The sequence below is a fragment of the Pogona vitticeps genome, chromosome 3 (assembly GCF_051106095.1).
Source record: "Pogona vitticeps strain Pit_001003342236 chromosome 3, PviZW2.1, whole genome shotgun sequence".
Lineage (NCBI taxonomy): Eukaryota > Metazoa > Chordata > Lepidosauria > Squamata > Agamidae > Pogona > Pogona vitticeps.
The window spans coordinates 82742501-82765001 of NC_135785.1; the positions used below are offsets into that span (position 1 = coordinate 82742501).

Genomic DNA, 22501 nt, shown 5'->3' on the forward strand with positions numbered 1-22501 from the left:
CCATCTTTAAGAATGCACCAGTTTATTCCTGTAGAGCTCCAAACAGCAGGCGAAACACCCCATGTAGTCAGCCTCTTTGAGTCTAAACTGCTGATACTAAACATATAAGTACGTAACTTATCTCTCCATGCCACTAAATCCCATGCACTATGCCATTTTATCAAGAAGCAGAGTTAATGTACAACATCACATACCAGTGTTATGGTTAGCATAATAAACAGTCGCTATAAAACTAATCAAGGGCAGCAAAAAGTCTTTGTGTGACAATTAGTTCAGAATGTCATAGGGAGAGTATCATGAGTTGTTCTCACTGTTTATCACACAGCTAACAGGAACAAGCAACAGTCCCTTATAAAAATATACTTTCTCTTGCCAAAAATCAAAAAGAACCATTTTCTTTTTGTGTCCTAATTTGTCATGATTAACAATGAAATTTAAAAAATTAAGGAATTACTTTGTCTCTGAGAGACTTCTGCCATAGATATTTTCGAAATGTAAATACAAATATTGCTGTTCTTTTCAGGAAACAAGGTTTTGCACTCAAAGAGTCAATTTGATACCATAAAGACATACTATGTACCAACCCCTCCCAGGACCCACCACGTCTTTTGCTTTACTCTTCTGTCTGGAATAAATTGGCTTATATTTATTCGGGGATAAGCGCTTAAAACTTTTTGCTACAATAAACTGGATTATCTCATTGCTCCTGTGATTCAGGCTTTTAGCTTTTCCAAAACTTCAGTCATAAGACCTGAGCATTTTGATCTGGAGAGCTGAGTCACGTACTGGCATTTGAACAAAGAATATCCACCACATTTCTATAATGTCATTCACATGAGCACATGACATGAACGTTCATATCACCATGGATATTTCACAGTCTGCTTCAGGGCTAAAACTAGGGTGGAGCAACTGAGGTTTTGTTCCAGGGCACCAAAATTCATGGGGAATTGAAATCTGGAAGGGTTGGAAAAACAGACAGTAAAATCTCCCATGCCATTCACTTTCCTTTCTTTTAAAGCATAAATTTTCTTTTTTTGCTGGGATATAATATTCTCTTCCTCCTCTTTCACTGGGGCACATGCCCATGTCTTGTGGCAGAATGGGTTGAAGATGGTGCCTGTTGGAATCCGGCTCCAACAACCTGTGGTGATGGGAGAGGTCCCTGAAAGGTTCCGGAGGGAGAGACCTCTGAAATAAGGAGACTGCAGTCGAATTAATCTTAATCTTTTCAAAGCGTGCTCAGGATCATTGGCTGAAGTTGCTGTTCAAATGGTCAATGATAACAGCTCTCTGTGAAGACAGCTCAGCTCTCTGTGATATCAGCTCCTCCAATGATGCCTGGCACCTCCTTTTATTCTCTTACCGGTTACATAACATCAACTGTCAGGTTTACATGAGCCAATAGGACGCTCTGCTCAGTAACACACCATATTACATCACATGAGGAGATCAACATGGTTCATACAACATGGATATTAACATGACAAGAAATACCTTTATATGTTTAGCTATGGCATACATTCCCACATTCCCTCCGTTTTTGTTTATTTAAAATGTTGCCAAATGTAAACATTAACAGATTTAAAAGTCATTATCATAAGAATACAAAGCATGGTACCTAACTTGATATAATTGTTTTCCGGAGACAGTTTGGGATGATTTCTTGCAACACTGTATACACATAGTGAGAAAGGATGAAATGCACTGCACAAAACAACAAACAACCACCAATATTGCAATAATGATAACATACATCAATAGAGAATGAACCCAGCCAAAACCTGGAAGCCAAGACCATAGAGACTCCCACCAAGATAGGTCAGAGGAGTCGTCCCTAAGACCGTCCATGACTTCTTGCAACCGAAGGACAGATTGCTCAATAACCCCAGATTTATTTATATAGAAGCAACAAGAAGTATTGAGCCAGGCACACAAGCCACCATTGCGAAGAAACAAAAAGTCAAGGCCCAAGCGATGTTGTACAACAACGTTAGCTAAAGAGTCTATTTCAGTTTGTAGGGCTTTGATGGCAATTTTAGAAGCATTAGCAAGTAGCTCTATATCTTGGGAGATTAATTCTAGCTTAGCATTGGTGGCAAGCCCATTGAGACCTGGTACAAACCATCCAAAAATATCTAATGCAACAATACCAGCAGTTTTATTCAGTGCACGTTTATAGATATGAGGGTTTCTAGCATGTTTTATGTTGTGATGCTGAGCAATATACAAATTATAGGGACCTAATGTTCCAAGAGTACAGCGTCCTTTCCAATTAGCAGGGAGAACCTTGTAAGCGGCATGACCACAGATGAAGAAAATGCCTGGGGGTAAACCAAACGTGTAATTTTCAGAGACATTTCCTAAATGAATATCTGTACATTGATATTGCATGGTCCGAAACAGAAGATATTGTTGAAATGGGAGTGACATATGGGCACCATATCGAGTTACGTTATCAGGCCAGCCAGTATAAGGGATACAGGTGAGATCCTTACTAGTACAGGAATTACCCAAAATATTACAGGTCCCACCAGTGAAAACACAGGATGAGTCAGGACAAGGGCAAGTAGGTAAATAGGCATACTCGTCATATCCCGAGGAGGCATTAATCCAGTCTATGGCACCATAGGGAATAGCGATGGAAAGATTACAAAAGGGATAAGAACCTAGATCCACATAACCATTAAATGATTTAATACAAATAGGAGCTTTGGGCCATAGGTAGTTAGGTACTAATGAAATGGCACGGGGGGTTTGCTTAGAAGATGCAGTAGCATTATCATTAAAGATAGATACATTAGCCCAAAACGAAGTGTTAACAAAACTGAAAGGGCCTAAAGGCCAATATCTATTATACAGAGAATGAGCACACATCCAACAATCAATATTAAAATTAAGCATACAATGGTAAACATACAGGAGGCCACCTTTGTACACAATGTTTTCCCCATATTGTGCATCCTGGAGCTGCTTTGCAAGTCTGATTACAGCACAGGAACTTCCCATTGGAAAAAGAAGCCTTTGTGATACTTGTGTAGTAAATCTGTATTGTTTTTCAGTTCTCTATGCAAAGTCTCTAACCATCGTCTTCGACTCTCTTCGCTGGCAGAGATACGAAACCAGGAAAGGTTGGGCAGCCAAGACCATAGGCTATCCCAAAAGCCAATTGCTTCTGAATCCAAAGGAATCAGAGGTTAACCTTAAGAGAATCTTCCATATGTGATATAGTAGCAATAATATTTGGTGTATAATCAGAAATAAACATGCAACAATGAGTATGAACAACAGCACAGATTCCTCCTTCGGAGGCAAGCAACATATCAACAGCGTAACGAGTTTGTAATACAAAATCACATATCTCACTTTGTTCTTTCTTTAGCAAAGTTATAGCTGTAATCATATCATTAAACATACTGATAGTCCAGTTGTTTAAGACATGTAAGTCATAATAATTCATCATAGTACCCATAGGTGGAATAATTCCATGAGAAGTACCTGCCCACCAGGATCGGGAAAGAAGCGAAGATAAACATATTGTGTGTCCACTACTAGGTTGAATTCTTCATATCGAAAGAGGTTAAATGCCAAAACAGCAGCAAGTTCAGAACGTTGAGCTGATGTCTGTCGCTTGGTAAATCGAGACATCCAATGCCCTTCAGGATCTTGCCAGACAACTACTCTTTGTTGTGGAGAACCATTGGTAAACAACATGCGCTTTCCTGCTAATGGCTGGGGAGAAAAGCAAGTGGTTAAAGAGTAAGAAACAGTAGAGAAAAATGTTAGCCTTTTGTCCTTTGGTGGGATAGGGAGAACAGTCCCTACGAAATCAGCAAAAGCAACCTGGAATGTGGAACAAGTTTGCAAAAGTCTCACCACGTCGCCCTGTGGAAAGGAAGAATACACAGACTGAATATCAAGTCCAGAAAGCTGACAACATCTGATGCAAGCTTTGTAGAACAGATCTGCTCTCTGGGCAAGAGCTTGGTAAGGAGACTGTCTCTCTTCAGCTTTGACAACACTATCACCAAGCTCTCTGACTTTACTGTTCCCTAATGTGACTTTTTCTGTAGCTCCTGCCACCACCTTAGCAGCTTGATAAGGGACCGTGGGGAAGTCTTCAGTCTCTGGAGAGGATTCTATGGACACCACCATTTTATCCACCTTTTTGAGCTCCGTAGAAACATCATCTGCATAAGTATTCTCCATTTGCAGCTGAGGAATCTTCTCTTTCTTAGGCAGATCTGCAGCCTCTGCATCCAGAAACCAAGAAGTGGGTTCGTTTTTGGATGGTTCCAACGGAGGCTGGAAGGATTCCAAGTAGGGCTTGCTAAGGGAAGGAGATACCTCTTCCTGAACTCCTTTTGGTGCAATCTTGGCAGTAGCTTCAAGTGGTTTCTCTTGCACAGCTTCTTCCTCCTTCTCACCAGAACCAAATTCTGGCTGGCTCCTCACTGTGTCACTATTTCCAGAGGGCAGTGATGCCTTCTCAGTATGTTCGGTATACTCGGGCACAGGATGTGGAACAAATTCTGGAATCATCATCTTGGAGTAATCTGTAAAGGCTGGTGAAGCACATTCATCAGAGTCCTTTGTTTCTTTAACTAAGTCACATGCAATGGATATATAAGATGTCTCCAAGTTTTCTAAAGGTACATCATTCTTAGAGTCAGGTTTCTTGCTAATAGCTTCAGCCTTCATTTCTGGTGGCTGGTTTCCCGATACATTCATGGCCTCCTGATAGGTTGGCAACTTGCGTGGTGGGTCTTTTTGAGGCTCATATCTATCAGGTACAGGTGGTCTGCCAGCTACGCCAGGGTCATTATCATCAGCACCGGGAATAGCTGGTACAGCGGGTCGTCCATGAATAACAGGAAACGCTGATAAGATAGAGTTATCTGTAGCCCCAGCTTCGCAAAGGGCAGCTGCAAGGGATCTGGAAAGCATAGTAGTGTGCCCATGGGGGGTTGAACCTGACGCAGAGGGTTTAATTAGTACTGCCTTATTATGTTCATCAGTGGGAAATAGATCAGGGCTGGAGTCCTCATCATCTCTCAACAGTTTATCTGGAGGTTTTGGTGGCAGCCGCCCCTGGTTGTAATTTGGTGGCGGCGGTGCTGAAGGCATGAGATTTAAAGGTTGAGGAGGCAAGATTTGAGGCAAGGGAGGATAAGAGCTGTTCCCAGATGCTAGTTGTTGACTAAAGAGAATGTTATTTGGTGTAAGTCCCTTTAAACAAGCTCGGACCTTACACCAGGTAAACAGAATTTGAGAAGACACTTTTGGATTGCCTTGAAAATTCATGCCAATTTTTGTCCACTTTTCCAAATCAAAAGTTCCAGATTCGGGTACCCATGGACACATATCGCCGATAGTCCAAACTAGGGCTTCGACTTCCTTTTTAGTCGCAGAGTGTCCATTTTCCGTTACAAGATAGTAAAGATCATCAACATATTTAGACTGTTGAGGAGACAGTGAAGAACCCATAGTTTTCTAACTTTGAGAGGATCACTCACCCGGGATCTAAAAAGATGCGAGGCGCGCGCTGTAATCCTTGCCGGACGTGGGTGAGGGAGTGACCTTCCACCGGTCTTCTTAGCTTCTGGGAGCCTCACGCTGAGAAGCAGGCCTCACACTGAAGTAGGCTGCACACGCTGGAGTAGGCCTCACACTGTGATGTAGGCTTCACACAGTGGAGTAGGCCTCACACTGTTAAGTAGGCCTCACACAGTGGAGTAGGCCTCACACTGTTAAGTAGGCCTCACACAGTGGAGTAGGCCTCACGCAGGGCACCACTTGTTGGAATCCGGCTCCAACAACCTGTGGTGATGGGAGAGGTCCCTGAAAGGTTCCGGAGGGAGAGACCTCTGAAATAAGGAGACTGCAGTCGAATTAATCTTAATCTTTTCAAAGCGTGCTCAGGATCATTGGCTGAAGTTGCTGTTCAAATGGTCAATGATAACAGCTCTCTGTGAAGACAGCTCAGCTCTCTGTGATATCAGCTCCTCCAATGATGCCTGGCACCTCCTTTTATTCTCTTACCGGTTACATAACATCAACTGTCAGGTTTACATGAGCCAATAGGACGCTCTGCTCAGTAACACACCATATTACATCACATGAGGAGATCAACATGGTTCATACAACATGGATATTAACATGACAAGAAATACCTTTATATGTTTAGCTATGGCATACATTCCCACAGGTGCCCGTTGCTCTGGGTGCCCAAGTGGCTAGTTACGGCCCTGGCCAGATTAATATTCACTTTTGCATGAAGTTTATTTATAAGACAAGATATCTACTGCATGCAGCCTTCTCAGAAATTGCTGCTTGTGTTTGAACATACACACTCCTTCGAGGGCCAAACTAGGCAATAGGCATTGCATGATTTTAGAAACATGCCCCTTCAGTTGATGTAAATGGTATGTGTAGCAAACACCCGGTCTCCCTATATATATATATATAAAGGTATTGGCCTGCACCAATGGGAGCTGTGGGGAGGTGGAGCCAGAGAAACCAGGAGGGAGGGGTGAGTCAGAGAGATAAAAAGTCAATTCAATCAGAGACAGAAAGGAGAGAAAGAGTTTGGGGGGTTTGAGGCAGAGAGAGTGTTTAAGGAGTGATTAGTCAGAGTGTGACCTGTTTAAATTAAGACAGAAGAGGTTAAAGTAAAATACTGAAGCTTAGTGTAACTTTAAGAATGTGCTTAAGAACTAGTCCTAAAACAATTTGTAATCAATAAAACGGTTTCTGTTTAAAAGTTCAGTACTGAATGGACCTCGGTCTTTCATAGGAAATATAGGATGATAAAGAGATCAACTGGTGTCAGCATGTTAAAGGGCGTGTTAGGATACTCGTGTGAGCTCTGTGTTTGGTGAAACAAGCAGGGGCCATGGGGTAAATGCCACCGTATGCTTGTCACAACACATGTTTTCCTTAATTACAGTCCTATTCAGGCATTGTGAAAATGGGTTTACTCAATAGTTAGACTTGCTCTCCTCCTTATTACTTTGTTCATGTGGAAGTGACAGGTTTGAACAACTTTGGCTGTTCTGTTAATGGAAGTTCCCTGTGGAAGCCAGAATCCCACATTTCCTGGGCCCTGGGCACTAATGGAGATCCTTTTATAGCTAGAAGAACCTCTCCTCTTCAAATCTTTAATATGACAAGGCAGGGTGGGGCGGGGCAGGGTGGGGACTATCATGCTCTCCTCCTCACATGTCAAGTAAGCACATTTCCTTTCCACCTGATTAGGACTTAGATATTTAGGTAAACACATGTTTACTTTGCACATCTTACTGCTGAGGCATGAAGAAATCCCATGGTGAGAAGGAAAGCAGGTTAATCAGAGGAAACACCACTTAGCTTCTAGTTTGACCCTCAGTCACTTGGCCTCAAAAGTATTTACCAGCCCCCCGCCTCCAGTCTGAATTTCAATTCTAAAATTGAGCTTTTAAATAAAAACAGATCTCATAGATATAAATCCCTATTCAGACATTATGCCTGAAAACCTATAGGGCTCAAGGAGCAATGGAGACCTGGGGCTACAGGTAAGCCCCACTCTCATCCTGCTACAAGCCATATAGATCTTCAAATTGAACACAGAAAGGTCTCATGGCTTCCAGTGAGATGAGGATGTGGCAATAGGGCTCACCTGCATCCCCCTATCACAACCACCTTTTGAATCCCACACATTTTCAAGCTCAGTGCCTGAAAATGGATAACTGTTAGGAGCACTTTTCAAATAGATGTCTATAGTACCTGACGAAAAAAAACAAGTTCATCACAAGCTTGCTTATTAGAGATAATAGATTTTGGTCGGTGATTTTTTTTTCTTGTTGCTTCACTTGAATGGATCCAAAAATATGCCTCCATGAAAAGAAAGGATCTGCACATGGTAGCTATGTCTGTCCAATTTGTTGGGAAAGGTCCCTCAGAATATACATGCTGCAGCAATCAGACTCATGTAAGCTTAAAATATACCTTGGCCGTAAAGTTATCCAAAGGAATTTTTCTGCCTAAGGTGAAAGACAAGATCGTGTCCCACACTTCCATTTCTGGTACAGAACCTGACCAGACTGGCAGTTGAATCTTACTTCCTCACTTGTGACAGGAAAACATTGTACCTGAGGGCAGCAGGCAGGGAAGGCCACACCGTTCTCATGCCTTTGTCTGCCAACAGGTTGAGTCAGTTCTTTCTGATGCCATTTCAGTCAGTCAGGGTTATAATTTTACTAAAGAATGAACTTCAAGGGCTCATAACAAAATGGGAAGAACAATTATGCTTCACAGAGAGGTGTGCCCGTTAGGTTGGGATAGTGCCAAGTCAAACTAGGAAATATATCAGAAACCACTGTAAAGTTGTCTGACAGAACTGTGTATAAAAAGTACTTTTCAATTTGCTGCTAATAAATTACAAAAAATTCATTTATTACAATAACAATACTATCATTCAAACATTATTAGAATAATATTGAAATAAATTACAAAAGTTACTGTATACAGTGTGTGTGTGTGTCTGTGTCTGTGTCTGTGTTATGTGTGTGTGTGTGTATGTATGTATATGTGTATATATACACACACTGTATATATATATATACTGTTAAGACCTATTCAGATATTCCTTACCCAGATAAATTTACCATTCTTAAAGGAGAGCAGCTAGAATTTATCCAGATAGGGAACAGCTGGATAGAGTTTATGAAATGCACCCTTTTCCTCATAGCACATTTTGTGTGTGTGTGTGTGTGTGTGTGTGTGTGTGTGTGTGTGTGTGTATATATATATATATATATATATATATATATATATATATATATATATATATATATATATATATATATATATATATATATATATATATATATATATATATATATATATATATATATATATATATATAATGTTAAATTTATCTGGGTAAGGAAATTTTTGAATAGGTCTTAAGAATTCACCGTGAACCAAGCCTTAAGAATTCTGAATTTTGTTGAGCAGAATTAAGTTTGTGGTTCCATGCTGCCTGCTCCCTGTCTCTCTCTGCAGTTTTTAAAAAAAGTGGAGGGGAGGAGTGAGGGAAATAATTGCATATTTTTACCTAAGGAGCAAAATTAGCTAATCACGGCTCTCTCTTTTTAGCTGTCTGGAGATATTAGTGTTTTGGGTACCTGGCTACAGAGACAGAGGTCAATTCCCTGCTGTTCCTCCAGGAAGACGAGCCAGAAGGGGGTTGTATACCAGCTTGGGCAAGCTGAACAGTCCTAGAATGCTCCCAAAAGAAGGAACTGTTAAACCACTTCTGAGTATTTATGTCTGGAAAACCCTGGAAAGGATCACCATAACTGAACTGACTTGACAGCATGTAGTTATTATTATACAGTACAGTACATCTTTTTAACTTCTATGTTACTTGGTTATAATTTATATTAGTTTACATTTGTACTGCTCACAAAAGTAGCATACGTATACAAAATTTCAAAAGTTTGTTTCCATTGGTTTTGGCCTATCAAACAACTTTTGCTCACAGCTAAATATTGGCAGGGTAATATCCTGCAACATCCTCCGTACTCAGTTTTCTAAACCATGAAAACTCAGGAGTGCCAGTATTTTATGAAGAGTTTGGTGTCTGCTGGAGACTGACTAGGATGACAGATGTCAGAGAAATCTGCACCAGATTCTTTTTATATATATTTTTCCTGGTCTAGGAATTTGGAATCCATGTTGCGATGAACTAAGTACAGAATCTGCAATTCTGCAGTAGGCTGCTGAGAATTTGGAGAGTCTGAGAAATGTTCACAAACATAAACGCTGCCTTGTTCGATAAGTATAAAATTCCACTATATTTGTATATTTTGTAAACATATCTGACACTTCCAGCCCACGGTGCTCATCACTTGGGTGGGATGTAGTTCCAGAATAATAACAGACCTTGGAAGATTGGGGGGGGGGGGAGGGTTTGACTAGAGTTCCCTGGATTGCCCAGTCTGCATGCCAAGGAATGCAGTGGTTATAGCTCAAAATAGTAAAATGTCCAGCCTCTGAATAGGGATAGGGGAGACCTGTGCTTCATGCTACTCTGGATATTAAATATGAATTTTAGCTTGGCTTTGGCTATGCCTTGTGCAGAATAGTTTTGTTTAAAACCAAAGGTCATCTCTATGAATAAAGACAGGTCTAACCTTTCTGGGAGACCTGATCCAGAATGTTAGGACGCGTTTCCTCTTTCCCTGCATCATATGATATGACCCCAGACAAGTTTATACACACAACCCTTTGCATCAGACATAGCCTTCCTAGGAATAAAATCAAGAAAACCAAGTGCTGCTAGACTGTGCTGACAAAATGCATCTTCCATACCTGAGCAGTAATTTAGTTGGGGCAAAATGAAGTGGCACAAAGAAACACAGAACATTTTATTTAATTAATTCTTTGTTTCTTCATGGGTGCATTACAGCATTTGCCCGCATAAGGCGAGGGGAAAAGAGGATCCAGGCAATTGTAGATGTTAGCTTGACATTACTACAAGAAATCATTTTTTTAAAAGAACATTAAAAGGACAGCACCCCACGGCCATTTACATTGAAAAGCTATTCATGTAACTGCTAATTGTGTCCATGTCTAATTCCGCTCTCCTGTCTTTTTTCAAGACAGGGGGATTTGCCACTGGAAAAATAATTCTAAAATGATGGAGTCCCTCCGTGCTGGTCTTGTATTTCATATTAAAATCAATGCATACTGCAAAAGCATCTCTATAAAGAAAGTCCAAAGCACCCATCATGACATGTGTTCCTGCTGCCCAAAGAACTAGTTCAGATGTTACTTTTCCCAGAATACATGGGGAAAACAACTTAGTTAAAATAATAAAGAGCCCTATGGTAGTTTTAAGACAAAAAAAAATCTTACAGCCTGCTTTCTGTGGCCAAATAGCTGACTTCTTCAGATACCTGATGTACAATTATGGAATTACAGACATATACATGCAGTACATGTTTAAGGGCTGTTGCATACTGTGAGGTGAGAGCAAATTTAGATGCAGAGTGACAAACATTGATGATTACATTAACAGTTTCTGTTCTCACCACACTTTCACAAATTCTCTCACATTGTAAAGCAATAAGGAATCCAGTTTACAAAGAGGTGGCAGCTTGTAAAGTGATAAGGAACCCATTTACAAAGGTGCTGCAATTTAACCCCCACATAATCCTGCTGCATTGGTGACTCATTAACAATGGCCCTCCATAAAACTGTTCTCAATACCATAGGACTCCCAGCTACTATCTTTAGCCATTGATTGGAACCTGTTAATAAATTATAACTCTGCACATGGTCTCTCCAGTCTTCCCTTGGAGTGTATTAGTTCCACAGTAGCCACGTTGAGGTCACTGACAGTGTCCCGGAAATTTGCATGTTCAGAAGAATTACAAGGCAAGCGAAGAGGTGTTGTTCTGCTGATTCTATTAGAATCCATTTTAATCTTAGATTCATACTTTGAATGTGTCTATCAGAGATGGGGAATATGCGCCCCTCTGGATGTTGTCAGAGAGCAATTTGTGTCATCCTTCACCGCTGCCTATGCTGGCAAGGGCTGACAGGAGGGCCACACAGCCCTAATCCCTGACGTAAGCAAATCCAAGGAACTCTTGCCCTAAATAAGTCATGATATACTAGCTGAAGGGCGAAATAGTAATTGATAACAGTTCCTCCTTCAAGGATGCAAGAAATGGAAAATTCCTGAATATATTTTTCACATTTTTTGATGGAATGGGTGACCTTCCGCAAACTCTTCAAGCTGCTACACTGCTAATGTTGTTTCATCTGAGATAAACATACTAGAGTTTTATTTACAACCTCGCATGCTGTTCATAGTTTGAGTGACAGGGAAAAAACTTTTCTGGGCTTGGGTGATTGTCTATCACCCCCTATCAGTGTTTTCTGGGGGTGGGGGAAGTTGCCATGGTTATTTTTTAGTTGCAATTATTTTTTTATTTGTTATATTAAATAAAGTATATTGTTTTATTTTAGTTCTCTTAGCCAACAGAGAGATCATTTTTATTTTAACTAGAATTGCAGGCAATTCTAGTTAATTATTTCTGTACCCCTTTTCCTTTTATGCATGTGCGCCACTCCCACCCACCCACCCCCCAAAAGAGCCACTCACACTCATTTCTCTCTGTTCCTCCATATCAGAGGCCTGAATGAGGTGAGCACATGGTGCATGCTGGGAATGCTGATGGCCAAGATGGTGATTGCCTTATAATGTCAGAGAATTTATGAAGGAGCTATTGATAAGCAGTTTCTGAGTACAGTTCTGTAACTAATGATGTATCCACCTGACACTAGTGCTATCTGGCCCACGCCTTGCTAACCAGAATATCATGGAGCACTTTGTCAAACATTTTGCTGAAGTCAATATATACTATGTCTACAGCATACTCACCATCTACGTAACTGATCAAAAAGGGAAGTTACTCAATCAAAAAATGAGATAAGATTCATCTGGCAGGATTTGTTCTTGACAAACTGGTGTTGGCTTCTAGTTATTACTGCATTGTTTTCAAGGTACTATCAGAATGACCACTTTATAATCTCCTCCAGAGTTTTCTCTGGAATTTATGTCAAGCTGACTAGTCCATCATTCCCAGTTTCCTTCTTTTTGGCTTTTCAGAAGATAGGGACATTAGACCTCCTCCAATTGTCTGGCACCCATCCTCCATGATTTCAAGAAAATAATAGATAGACAGCGATTCTGAGAGCTCTTCAGCCAGTTCCTTCAATATTCCTGGATGCAATTCATCTGCCACTGGGGATTAGAACTCATTCAAATAGTATGGTATTATTTTACTATTTACTTATTAGAAAAAGGTTTGAGGCAGGAGCTCTGTGTAGCCTTAGGGAGCTAAATTTCCTTTCAACCCCTCTGCACTTTGGACAGTAGCAATGTCTGTACCAACTGAGGCCAAAGGATCATAGTAGGGCTTCAGTCTGGGTGTGATTTTGAAGCTGTAGCCATGTTAGTCTGTGCAAACATTTCAATAAGAAACACAAAACAAAATAAAAGCAAAAAAAAAGACATGGTACTATAAAGACTAACTTCTATATTTTAACATAAGCTTTTGTGGAACATGCCATTTTATCAGTCACAAAAGTTAGAATACAAAGACTACATGGTAAAACAATCATGCAAGGGAAAGTGGTGTTTGGTGGCCACTGTAATCATCTGTAGCACTGAGATATGAAAGGTAAGTAGGAAACCACCAGAGGTATCTTCTAAGGACACTTGTCAAGGTGAGAAAAGCTTTAATCCATGGCAGACTATGTGAGAAGGCCTCTAGAGGGTGTTAAGAATCTGAAAGTTAGGTTAGGAACATGTAATGTATTCAATATTATGTAGCAGAATACAGTGGTGCCTCGCTTAGCGATTGCCTCGTTTAACGATGTACAGTATTCGCTTAGTGATGAGATTTTGGAGTGATTTTGTGCTCCGTTTAGCAATGTTGGGGAAATTTCGCATAGCAATGTTCGGGACCTTGCCTCACTTAGCAATGACAGTTTAGGTCCCCCTGTTTCACTTAGCGAAATGCACTCCAATGGGGGGGGAATTCACCAAAAATTAGCGAAGAGTCAGAACAAAGCCAAATTAAGTTTGCAAAGGTTTTACAAGGTGCACTAACGATTCCAAGCATTTAAAACAGTTTTTTAACATTTTAAGACACTTTAAAAATAGCGAAAACGGACCTGTCAAAACCATTGAAATGTATTGAATGGGGGAACCGCGTTTCGCTTAGCGATGTTTCCAATGCCGATTTTCGCTTAAGGACGGTAATCCATTCTCATTGGAACGGATTATCCGGTTTTCAATGCATTCCTATGGGAAATGGTGTTTCGCTTAGCGATGTTTTCCCATAGCAGTGTTTTTTGGGGAACCAATTAACGTCGTTAAGCGAGGCACCACTGTAAATCCATAGAACAGTAAAAACCCTGAAAAGGATGAACAGTCAGATTCCTGGAATAAATGAATTTTGTTGGCAAGGATATGGTCAAGTGCAAATAGTGTGGGCAAATTATGTCTTGTTCAGTTAGTAATCATCACACAGCACTATTATAGAGCTGAAATCATGGTAATAAAATACGTTAAGTACAGCTGTTATGAAATTGCTTACCAAGCCATTACCAGGCAATGTTTAAAGTAGACAGTGAGTACAGCACAATAAGCTTGATTATCCATTTGCTTAAGGTTAAAAAAACCGACATAATTACAAGATGTGCATAGAAGGGAGACTTGCCATCAAGTCAATTCTGAATTATAGTTATCCTTTTCAAGGTTTTCCAGATAGAGAATACTCGGAAGTAGTTTACTGTTCCCTTCTTCTGGGGACACCCTGCAACTTTGGAGCTTGGTCATGACAACACAGCCTGGCTTTTCTCCCAGGAGGTATAAAGAGGAATCAAACTCCCAACCTCTAACTCTACAGCCAGATATTTAAGTCACTGACCTATCCAACTAACATAAAAGGGAGATGAGATTTACAATTTTGATTCAGAAGAAGTTTTGGAACCAAGGAATCACTATTCTGCCTGAATGTACTTGGACAGAGATGCTGTGACATGAACAAAGATACTATGTATGTTTGGTTTATTAATCAGCAGAAAGCTTTTGTCCAATGCGGGAAGCCAATGGAATTGTTGGTAAGAAGCTAACAATCAGATGACAGAGGGCACAGAGAGGTGAAGAGGAGTACGAAAAGGATATATATCATTGCCACTGTTTTTCAATATATACTCTGAAAACATTTTGAGAGAAGCACTTGCAATGACACATGATGTTATCATTATCAATAGATAAGTTATTAACAACATATGATATGCAGATAATACAGTATTATTAACTAATAATTTTGATAGTCTAAAAAGTTTATTGCAAGCTGGTTACCTGACTGTATAAATAAATACTTTTTTCAGAAAGTTTATTGAATGCATTGCAATGAACTAATCAACAACAGTCTAAAGATTAGTATTAAGAAAGCCAAGTTCATGGTAATCTGTGAAAAGCAAGCAAAGTAAGAAATGCAGTTAAAGACTCAAAATGGAAATGTGGTAAACACCTTAGTCCTTGGTTAAATAAACATTGGGCTTGTAGTCACACAATTTAAGTCAGAGTAGAGACGCCTGGAGCAGTTTAAGATGAAGAATATCACATGCATTAAAATGTAATATTTTTATTTATTTATTTATTTACTTAATAGTCTGTCTTTGTCTCAACAAAAGGACCCAAGGCAGCTTATAAAGCATCTAAAAACAAGTATTAAAATAGTTAAAATACAATTACAATATTTAAAAAAGGAAACATGCTATGAACTAAAACTATTGAATAAAAAATATTTTAAAAGACAAAAAAGACAACCTTCTTGTTAAAAATGGCCCAAGACTTACTGGAGGGCCGCATAGTGAGCAAAGTGGCAGTCTGGCAGCCCCACTCCCCATCGGGACTCACAAAATGGCTGTTTCCTTTTGTTCTTGTCACCGTTTATTGGGGTTTTGGAAGCATTGGGATGGATCCAGGAGTGCGATGAATGGCACGTGGGGACCTTCCGACCTCTATTGGTAAGGAACCCCTACAGGGGCCCAGGATATGGGGCTGGGAAGTCCCCCAGCTTGGTGGGGATGGATACCTAGCCCGGTGCCGGGTTGTGGCAGGGAGACACAGAGTGGTCTATGCCCGCAGGTCTTCACACATTCCTGTGTTATCACCCAGCAGGAACTAGGAAGATATGGGATATATCAGGGGGCATTTGGGTCCCCTGATGGGACTGGATCCAACCTCAATGCTCAAGCCAGGGGAACTGCAGGCTGTAATCAATAAAGCCATGGCCTTTTTTTACTCCAGTTACATGTCAATGGGTCTTATTCAGCAGAGGGGGAGAATGGGCCCACCTGGGGATAAGCCCACAAAACCTTTTCCTTAGTAGCTAGTTATTTATGAAAGACCTTGCTAAAAAGAAAGATATTTTCCTGACGATAGAAGGACATCAGGGAGGAAGCCAGTAAGGGAGTTAGTGAAAAGACCCTATCTTGTGTCTTCATCAAATATGCCTGTAAGAGTGGTAGAACCAAAGGAAAGACCTTCTCTAAAGATCTTAAAAACCAGGGAAGCTCATTTGGGGGAGATATAGTCCTTCCGATAGCCTGGTCTTGAAGTAGTTTAGCATTTTGTAGGTTGCAGCCAGCACTGAATTATTTCCACAAATGGACTGATAGGCTGTGAAATTGTTGCAAGAAGAAACTTCTGTTGTCCCTAACTACAGCATCTGGGAGTCCTCGGGTTTCCAAACACTTTACAAAGGCAGCTCCACATGGAGCACGTTAAAATTATCCAAATAGTATATAACTAAAGCATGTGTCACTATGGCTAGATCTGACACATCAAGGGATGGTCACAGCCAGTGCCCAAGTTTTAACTGAGAAAAAACCTTCCTAGCCTTTGCTGAGACTTGGACATCTGGGCATAAGGAATTAATCTAGGTGTATGCCCGTGAGTTTTCAGGGGAAATGTAATCCCACGCAGTAGAGGTTCCAATCTGCCTTTTGACCAGAAATACCTCTGTCACATTTGGATTAAGCTTCAGTTTGGGCTTGTTTACACAACTGGGTTGGCTACATAGGGTCAATAAGAGGTTTGGGCAGAAATGATGTGGAGACCCAAGAAAGCTTATCCAGCTTGGTAAGAAGATGTCTGCACTTGCCAGGTGGCACCTCATCTACAGGAGATGCTAGATTTCCAGCAGCATGCCACGGAATTAAATAGTGTTGATGTCAACTTGGACAGAGAGCTGCATGGTGCCCACGTGTTACTTCCCCGTAATCAGCTGTTCAGGGAGCATGGCACAGTATGCAGTGATGGCTCCTCCAGCATTTCAGCAATCTACAAATCATTGGGACCATCACAGTTAAACTTGGATCCCTCGCTAGTACCTATAGCAGCAGCAACAAGCTCAGTCTCTAAGAAAGGAAATTCATTAGTCAGAGTTGAACTGTTCATACAGAACAAGGAGATAACAACAGATATGGGGAGCCCCAATTTTGGCAGACGAGAAAATAAGCTGAGGGTGGAACACAAAGAGGGTGGACTGAGCATGCTCAGTGGCCACAGCATGCTAAGTACCCGCTGGAGAAGGGACAAAAATTTGGAGGAAGGGAAAGGAAGGGTGGTAGAATAAAGTATCCTAAAAAGGGGATGACTGGGTTGAATAATGACCAAGAGCACCCTGTACTGCTTTTGCACAGGAATAATCATGGCACAGGACTAATTTTCTTGGACTATTTCTCTCTCTTTTCCCTTAAAAGAAAATATTCCACTATAAGCAGGACTTTCTTACAGTTTCTTATACTTTAACAATATTGTTTTTAAAAGCAGGATCATATTGGACCAGTGAATCTGCACCTCCTGACATAACATATGTTTGGCAGTCCTGTTGGCAGGTTGACCAGCATGAAATTAGATGCTTGTCTATCTTGGCAAAAACAAGCAGGGCCCTGAAACTCATCAGCCCTTTTCAGACTAGCCTAGGGTTAAGAAACAGACGCTCTTTCTCTAAAGTGTAGAACATGGTGCCAATGGTTGCAATCCTAATTTAATTCAAGGTTGCAGCCAGAAATGCTATATACAAACCTCTGCAGGGGAAGTAAGCCCTATTCGGTTCAGCATTCAGTGCATAGGACTGTGCTGCAAACAATGTGACTAATTTTAAAAGTTTATAAGCTACATATATTAGATGTTTTGTTGTTGTTTTTGTTATGTGCTATCAGGTTACCTCCGATTTATGGTGACCCTATGAATGAATGATCTCCAAAATGCCTTGTCCTCATCAGCCCTGCTCAGCTGTTAGATATCATTTTTATCTCATGTCTAATCTCAATTATGTTTTTAAAAATATGCAATAGGACAAGCAAAAAGGAAAGGATAAAGCATTCCAGGAGCATATTGCTAAAATCTTTGCAAATCACACAGATTTTTTTTCAATATATTAAAAGAAGAAACACATCAAGGAAGGTGTCAATATTATGCCAAGTCAAAGAGGCCCACACTAACCATTTAGTCACAATGCCTAGACTTTCCTGGTTTGAGTAAAATCTAGGAGGGCTAAATGTGCTGATGGCTGGGGAAAATCTTCCTACCCAGTACCTTCGAAACGCCATAGTCCATGCATTGCCATGCTCCATGTTTTTATTTTCTTCTATGCTTTTAATTGTATTTACTGTATAATAATTTTATCCTCACTTCACTTTATGATTTTTGATTTTCACCCCTAGGTATTAATGTCACAATTTGCTATTTTGTTACTCTGTTGTTGTTTTTATTTGTTGTAAACCACCCAGAGTGGCTTTGGCTGCCAGATGGGTGGCAAATAAATAAATAAATAAATAAATAAATAAATAAATAAATAAATAAATAAATAAATAAATAAATAAATAAATAAATAAATAGTGCATTCTTGACTAAGCAGTGCTTCCAGGAAGTTACCAAAAATCTACAAGGTTAAGTGCTTTGACAACGTTAAGTGCCTATCCTACAAGACAGGAATACAAAAATACCGTATACCCACAAAATGACATGCTCCCACTATATAATTAAGGCAAGGCAACCCTCTTACTTCAACATGACAAAACAATTGTAAAAAAAACTTTTCTTATTAAAAGTGCTGAAAAAGTCAAATGAGCAAAAGTTCAAAACAGTTTCCAAAGGTTACAGAAAGAGGCAAAGATCTGTGGAGCAAATAAACAATCAAAAGGATCCAGACAACTCCAGAACAATCCTATACGAAACTACAAAAGCGAGTGAACCCAAGCTATATTTACATCCTGGCATAGCTTCAGCATAGTTCCAGAGTATATGCAAAGTGCAGCAGATAAGCATAGAATTCTCCTAAGAAATAAGCAGACTAAACTAAGTAATTTTTCTCCCCTTTCTAACACCCAAAATATCAATTTCCAGAACCTTCCAGAAGATCCTCCAATCAGGCACTGAATTACTCTGAGCTTTCAAGAAGAAGAGAGTAACTTCTTTTGCCTTCCCTTAATTCAACTGAAATAATCCTGCAAATTAATTCAGTACCAAAGAGCTAGTGCAGACAGGCCTTGAAACTTTCTTTCTCACAAAGATAAGCCAGAGGTGATTAACACTTGTCTTCCAATTAACAGTGAGTACTTTTCCCCCTTCTCCTAATCAGCTAATCTACAAGGCCTGATTTCCAGAAGGCAACAGAAAATATGAAATCCCTCCCCCAATTTTTGCAGTCTCTTGACAGAAGGTGGGCTGAGTCATTAGGCATAAGGACAGTCAAGCAGGTTCAAAACAAAGGCTTATCTAGCTCAACCACAGCAGCCAATGAGATGCCTAAGGAAAGTCCACAAGCAGGATATGATTGCAACATCAACCTCTAGTTCATGCTCCTCAGCAGTTGATGTACAGAGATATTTTAGATACTGGAGAGAATATACACCTATTGTTGCTTATACTGTAGCTATTGATAGCTTCATTGTCTGGATATTTTTCCACTCTCCTCAAAATGAGACATTAGGCAGGCAAGCTCTCCAGGTGATCACATTTGAAGGTATTCATACCCAACAGAGCAAAAGACTAGATAGACATAGTTACAGTACCAGCTAAATTTACAGGCTACCCAAATTTTTGACATTATACACACATGTGAAATATATCATGCAAAAAGTAACACTGTACAGTGGGGTCTCTACTTAAGAACTTAATCTTTCTTTCTTTCTTTCTCCAAACCTTTATTGGCATAAATACAGCTGGGATTACTAACAATAAACACAACGGGTTATAATTTGGAAGTTAATTTAAGAATCTCAAGCAGAAAAATAGCGACAGCTTCAGTGATACGGGAGGAAGAATCATTCAGAAAAATCTCAGGGGTGTTCGGCAGGGAAGATAACCAGGGTTCTAGTAGTGCCTTACGAATGGAAAAATGAACTGAGCAGAAAAACAATATATGGTCAAGTGTATCCGGAACCAAATGGCAGAACAGGCATAATCGATCCTCTTTAGGAATATTTGCAAATCGACCGGTATGGTTCGCTGAGGGAAAAATGTTAAGTCGGGCTAACATAAATGCTCTTCTTAACCTGGGGTTGATAAGTGAGGAAAAATAATTTGGATGATAACCAAGTGAAGGGAAAAGACCAAAAGAAAGCGGGGAACAGGTAGGATTCAGTTTGGCTGCAAGAACCTCAAACTCATGCTGCCAGAGTTTAGATTTAATAAGAGCATGGGCCTGTTGAATTCCTAAATCATTTAGGGATTCTAGATTCAAATCAAGGGATTGAAGTTTAAGAACTTAATCTGTATTGGAAGGTGGTTCTCAAGCGGAAAAGTTCTTATGTAGAATCTGCATTTCCCATAGGAATGCACTGAAAACCATTTAATCCATATCTGCTCTTTTCCGTCCATAGAAACTAATGGGAAGCTGCTATTCCGCCTTCTACCACTAGAGGGGGATTTTTTTCTGACGAAGCTAATTTTGAAGCAATGGACTGAAAACCAATTAATCCGTTCTGGCTGTTTTTTTTATGTAGAGGTGCGTTCGTACATTGAAGCATTAGTTCCCATAGGAACTAATGCAAAGCTGGTTAATACGTACTCTACCACTAGGGGGAGAACTTTTTTTTAACCTAAGATGACCTAAGGTTAAAAAAAGAGCAGGAAAGTTTTTTTTTCCTGTTCTTATCTGGATTTTTGTTCTCAAGTAGAAGCAAAATTTAGCAAATGGAGCTGTTCTTAAGTGGAATTGTTCTTAAGTAGGGACGTTCTTAAGCAGAGACCCCACTGTATAGTAGAACACTGAAGGCTCATGTCAAAACCTTACGGATTTTTCAGAAACTGCTGAAGTTATAAGAAACAGCATTTGTTTTAGTATTCCAAAAACATATCTAAACAATGGTATTATTTTGCAATGGGTAAATTAAAAAGTTATCATCTGATCGGCTCCTTTTCATCATCTAATAATCTGTAAAGAAAACAAACACCATAAAATGCATTTTTACATATTCTGTTTCCTTAATAGGTTTAGATAAATTATTGCAATTTTAATTTGGCAATGTTCCTTCAACCACATAAACACTAGTCACTGTGTGAACTGATAATACTGAGCATTCAGAACCTACTGTTTAGGAAACAATATAATAAAATGGTATTAAAAGGTAAATTACTGAGGAACATTTCTTCTCCTCAGCAATTGTATTACTGAACATACATTTAACTGTTTTTTTTCCTAAGCTTTCATCTTTAATTCCTGTAGCAAGCCTGAACAGCTAAGATTGTAAATAGCTAGTTATATATCCCTGGTTGAACAAATGTGCCAAAGTGCTGACCTTAAACAAGGATTCAACCAGTCTAAAAAAAAGTTCTGAGGCCCGTCACAACAGAAAAGGAAAGTCCACTTTTTCCAATAAGGACATTTATATGTTTGCAAACATTATGGAGGGCTGCAAACTAGAGGATCATCAGAAGTACCAAGTGTCTGAAGCTATAACTGGCATGACAGATAGTCAGAAGCAAATAATCTGTGGGATGAAGAGTCAATAAGAGATAGGATATCACACTCAGGTCCTCCAAGGCACAGGCCATTTCACACTATAAGACTCCCTCGTGGTTTGGGAAACAGGATAAAAATATTTCAATGTAAAGAATGACATGTAGAAAAAGGAGTCAAATGGAGGGCTATGCACCTTTGGCTGAAGTGAAGCCCAGGCAAAGTTGGTCTTCTGGTCACAATTGCCAAAGGACACGAGGACTGAGAGAGAAATGGTAACTTACTAATACTGTAATTGTTATGAAAATTCTGTGCTCACCTGAGCTACTTCAGTGGCCCACTGCTCCAGATTAGTCTCAAGTGCAGAGGAAGACTACTGTACACTACTAAATTAGGATTCAACTACAGTAGCAGTTTCAGTATCTTCTGAATGGGTGCAAGAAGAAGGATGCAATTTTTCCCTTTGCCCCAGGCAGCAAGATGTCTTGGCCCATGGTACAGAAACAGTCCCAAGATAAAACAATTCCATCAGCACCTACACAACCACACTTAAAAGTGTTTCAAAGCAGTTCGTGATACAAGTAGTGAGAGTTTTTTCGGAGTCCAACGGTGTACTCTATACACTTCACATATGTCACTGCAGTAATCTCTTATCGAAATGACTATCATAAAAGAAGCACGAATTGCTCTCAAAGCAGGGGTGAGATTTAAACCGGGGAGATTTCTGATCCACACATTTTAGCAAGCCACACAGAAATACCACCTCCCACACCCTGGTTGAAGTACTGTGTATATAATACATTTTACGCACAAGTCGTCCTTTTCTTTCCACAAAGTATTATCGGACAGAACGGAAGGATTGCAGTGTATACACACACACACGCACACACACACGCACACCCCATTTCAAAGTGCTGGAAAGAGGAGGAGGAGGAAGGGAATACCCTTCCTTTCAT

The 22501-nt window shown here is 40.0% G+C and overlaps 1 long non-coding RNA gene across 1 annotated transcript in view; it reads left to right on the forward strand.

Annotated features, from left to right (window-relative positions):
* Positions 1–7327, forward strand: part of LOC144588411 (uncharacterized) — a 19360-nt gene extending 12033 nt beyond the window's left edge. Inside the window, exons 1-2 of the long non-coding RNA XR_013543958.1 lie at positions 1–1116; positions 6209–7327. The exon at positions 1–1116 is cut by the window's left edge and continues 12033 nt beyond it. This is a non-coding gene — a long non-coding RNA (uncharacterized LOC144588411). The remainder of the gene's footprint in view (positions 1117–6208) is intronic.
* The last annotated feature ends 15174 nt before the right edge of the window (positions 7328–22501 follow it).